Raw genomic sequence first — 4,576 nt, 5'->3', positions numbered from 1 at the left:
CGTAGGCTAATTGCACAGTCTGAGACTTCATTCTCCAGTTTTATTTAGACAGAAAATGATGGCTTTGGGGAATGCCTAGGTCCTTGTCAGCTTAATCAGAAGGTGACCCCCCCCCTTTTGCAGCTGCTGTTTCAAGTGTGTTCTCCTTAATGAAACAAATCAATACAATTTACCTCCTGTTATGCAGCGACTGATCTGGTAAATATTTTTTCCTACCTCAATCAACATTCACCAGAAGCAATTTGCCCCTCTGCCCCTCCGTGGAAGTGGCATCAGCATACCTTCCCATCTTGTCATGTCCTTTCTGCGCCACAGTTTGGTCCACAGGGAGCTTGGTGGTCTCAACACCCCTGAGATGATCCTGACAGTGCAGTACACTGATGAGGGCATGTGGATAGGACCTGGGAAGCTTTCGGAAGCAGTGGGTGCCCTGGCTGCCTAGTGAGATGTGCATGCCTGGCAGATGGGCACAGCTGGCCACACAGGGCCTGGCTCCTGGCTAAAGCTCTGAACACCCAGCTATCTACACTGTGGTCCTCAAACTTCCTTTCTCCTTCCTTCCTTCCTTCCTTCCTTCCCTCCCTCCCTCCCTCCCTCCCTCCTTCCTTCCTTCCCTCTCTTTCTTTCTCTTTCTTTTTTTTTTGAGATGGAGTTTCACTCTTGTTGCCCAGGCTGGAGTGCAATGGCACAATCTCAGCTCACTGCAACCACTGCCTTCTGAGTTCAAGCAATTCTTCCACCTCAGCCTCCAGAGTAGCTGGGATTACAGGCACCCACCGCCACGCCTGGTGTATTTCTATGCTGACATATAAAGTTTTTCCTAACAAGTTTAAATAGTTACAAAGGATCAGATTTCTGGTATATTGATACATTTTAAAGTAAACTCTTACTTTACCAATGGGATACAAATACCATAAATTATTGGACACCCATAATCACACTTTTTAGACACATACAAGCTCTACAATAAGTAGAAGTGACACAGTGTGTTACTCTCTTTGAAATATAATATCTATCCCACTCTTCTTTATATCTGTCCTACCGAGAGAATGTATACATCATATATGTTAGGATATATTTCTGTACTAATATATGTTATGCTTTTTATTGCAGATCCTATAACACTTCCTGCAAAAAAAAAAAAAAAACTGAAATTTATTTTCTTTTGAAATTTAATTTTTAAAACCTTACGTATAGCTAGCTATAAGACTCCATGTTTGTGGGCTGGAGTGTAGTGGTGTGATCTCAGATCACTGCAGCCTCGACCTCCCTGGGCTCAAGCGATCCTCCTACCTCAGCCTCCAGAGTAGCCGGCACTACAGACAGCTAATGCTTTTTAAAAATGGTTTTGGTAGAGCTGGGGTCTTACTTTGCTGCCCAGGCTGGTCTTTAACTCCCAGGCTGAAGCAATCCTCCCGTATAGGCCTCCTAAACTGCTGGGCGTACAGGTGTGAGTTACCCCGCCAGGCCGAGCTGTCACTATGGCTATTAATATGTAATTGTTCAAATTGTTCAAAAATAGATAAATATATCACAAGATTTGGATACATAAAAAACAAAAGTTGGGTCAGAAAAGCAACAGCAGTGGAGCAGACAGGGTCTGAGTCGGAGGCATCCGGTTGGCGCCCAGCTGCCCGGGGCGGAGCAGCCGTCAGGGGCCGGGCGTCTCCGGGACTCCCAGGGGAGACGGGAGGCCGTCCGGCTACGAGGCTGGCGCGGGGCCTCGGGGATAAAGCGTGGCGGGGGAAGGCGGAGGAGCGGGGCGCCCGCGGGAGATGCTCTGGGTCCCTTCTCCGGCGCGCGGCTCCGGGGACGGTTCCACCTCCAGCCCCACCCGGCTCTGCGCCCCGGGAGTCTCCGCTCCGCGCTCTGCTGCTCCTGGCGAAACCCGCATTGACGCCCTGGTTCAGGCTGGGTCTTCGGGGCCCGCGCGCCTCCTGACGGTCCTCGGCGTGCACCGAGAGGTGCCGGCCACGCTGCTCCTGCGCTCGGCAGCTGGTCCCGCCCCGCGAAGTCTTCCTAAGTCCCAAGTCGGCCCCAGGCCACCGCGCTGGGCCGCGCCCCGGCTCTCTCGGGCCCGCCTGCGCGGCGATGACCGGCTCCTGGGAGGGCCCCGCCGCGATGCAGAGCGCAGAAAACCCCCGCTGCTCCTCTGCTCCCACTCGGGCATCGCTGCTTCCGGAATCATCTCCGTGGGAGCTCAGGGAGCTCTTGTTACTTTAGACTTATAATTGCTGTTTGACCATTCTTCATAAAAACTTTAGTATTTATTGTATTTATTTTGGACACAGGCTCTGTCGCCCAGGCTGGACTGCAGTGTCACGCTCAGGGTTCACTGCAGCCTCAGCTCCCAGGCTCAACCGATCCTCCCACCTCAGCCTCCCCAGAAGCTGGGACTACAGGTACCTGCCACTATCAACGCCCGGTGTTTTGTTTGTTTGTTTGTTTTGTTTTTTTTGTAGAGATGAGATCTCACCATGTTGCCCAGGTTGGTCTTGAACTCCTGCGCTCCAGCGATCCACCTGACTCAGCCTCCCAAAGAGCTGGGATTACAGGCATGAGCCACCGTGCAAGCCCTACAATTTTAAATACTTAAAGGTAGTAAGTTTTCTGTTTCTTGACCTACTCTGATCGATGCAGTACTTTGGCACCAGAACGTGCCAGGAGACAGACCCTAAAAGATAGTTGTGCAGCTGATTTGGTTGTGTTCCTGTGCTCGTCCTCACCTGTGGTTGACAAGAAAGCCAAGCTCCCTGGGCTCTCAGGTGCTCAGGACTTGCCCTCCCAGCCCTCTCCACGGGAGCCACTGCCCCTTCAGTGGGGTGCTCCAAGGGCAACCTCCTGCACTTTCAGGGCCCACAGAACACTGATTTTGGTGAGTGCCAAATTCTGGGGCCCCAAAACACCATGGTGGTCCACCAGTTAAAGTGGCGGCTGACGGTCAGGGATCATGCAATTGTGGTCCAAGTTCATCTCAAGCTGGGCCTGGGAGTTCTGCAGAGCCTACCTGTGGTCACTTTGTAAAAGTTCCTGAGTATGTAGCTAAAAAGACATCTGAGAAACTGGCAGCATCCTCGCATCAGCTCTGCGACCCACAGGGTTTTTGCTGTCATGCTGTAAGAAGTTAAATGGAAGTCCTGCAATTCGTCTTTCCTACCAGGTTAATGAACTCAAATCTGCATGTCTGGTGAAACTGCCAAGGTTAGTGCTACCCCCAAAAGATGTGAAAGATGCAGGGCTGGTGATCTCCGGCACAGCCCCACTTGACTCCCTACCTGGGCGAGGTGGAAGGCGGGCATCCCTGGAGAATGTCTGTGGATTTTCACGAAGCTCAGCAGGTGGCTATTCCAACTGCACCTGCTGCTACAGATGTGATATATTTTCTGGAGCAAATCAACATGACCCTGGCACCTGGAGTGAGCCACTGGCTGGAAAATGCTTTTCTTCCTGTAATAATTCACAAGGATGGGGCTGCTGGGCATGTGGGGCCCTTGCCCAGGCTATCCTCGTCCATGTCGTCAGCAGCACCTTCAGGCAGGAAGAGAGGGAGTGAGACATAGGGCTGTCCTCCAGGCTCAAGACCACGACCAGCCCAGCCCATGGAAAGTGCAGGTTAACCTGGGCAGCAGCAGTCGCCCGAGCAATCAGTGCTGGATCTCTGTTCAAGGGAAGCTCCTCATCATGGATGAACCAGGCTACGTTTGTGAGAGGAGGGATTTGCTGGTGAAGGGCTGTCACGTCCACATCCCTAGTGTGAAGCAGTACTGCTGTGATGGCTGCTGGCCATGTCTCCTGCTGCCTGCAGCCCAGCCAGCAGCTTCTCCTGGAGCATCGTGGTGTTCCAGAACCTCTTCATGGCCGTCGAAGATCAGTAATGAGTCATGTCCGGCCAAATGCAGGAACTCACCCCAGAGCCTCAGCCCCCCGACTGGGACCCCATTGCAAAGAACTGTTATGGAGAAAGCCCACTGGAGCTCTTCTTGGCATGGCGGGCACAGCAGATGCTCTCCAGCTTGGGTGAGGAGCTCGTCTCCTGGGGCCCAGCTGCAGCACTCGGCCAGGCCATGGGAGAAGACAAAGGAAGCGCAAGGAAACCTTGGTTTTGACCACCTCTCGTGTTGTCATCTTTGGCCTCTGTGAACCTCCAGCTGGTCCCATCGGGGAAGGAAGAAACCACAGCCAGGCTCCAGCAGTGCTGGTTCTTGGAGGACTGGACGCTGGGACCTGCACAGGGACCTCTGATTCATGTTTGTTGGGGGCCAGGTGTCACTTTCAGTTTTGATCCAGGCCCCTTCACTGTAAAATTATTTATTGGATTCCTTTGGAGTGGTGGGAAAATAATAATGTTTTATGTAGGAGAATGCCTACATAATGGTCATTCTAGCGGAAAATGTTCAAGGAAAGTATTTTTCTTGTTCTTGCGTTCTCGAGTTTCATGAGTTAAATCATCCCTTCACCCAGATAAAATATTTCATCTTTTTTTTTTTTTTTTTTTAATATGGAGTCTTGCTCTGTTGCCAGGCTGAAGTGCAGTGGCGCAATGGCTTACCACAACCTCCGCCTCCCAGGTTCAAGC

General features: G+C 51.8%; 1 pseudogene; it reads left to right on the top strand.

Annotated features, from left to right (window-relative positions):
- Window positions 1-1,775: 1,775 nt before the first annotated feature.
- LOC111523589 lies at window positions 1,776-4,106 on the top strand (annotated as a pseudogene).
- Window positions 4,107-4,576: the final 470 nt, after the last annotated feature.

The sequence above is a fragment of the Piliocolobus tephrosceles genome, chromosome 7 (genome assembly GCF_002776525.5).
Source record: "Piliocolobus tephrosceles isolate RC106 chromosome 7, ASM277652v3, whole genome shotgun sequence".
NCBI lineage: Eukaryota > Metazoa > Chordata > Mammalia > Primates > Cercopithecidae > Piliocolobus > Piliocolobus tephrosceles.
The sequence above is the reverse complement of the archived record's forward strand: the minus strand, read 5'-3'. Positions and strand labels throughout refer to the sequence as shown.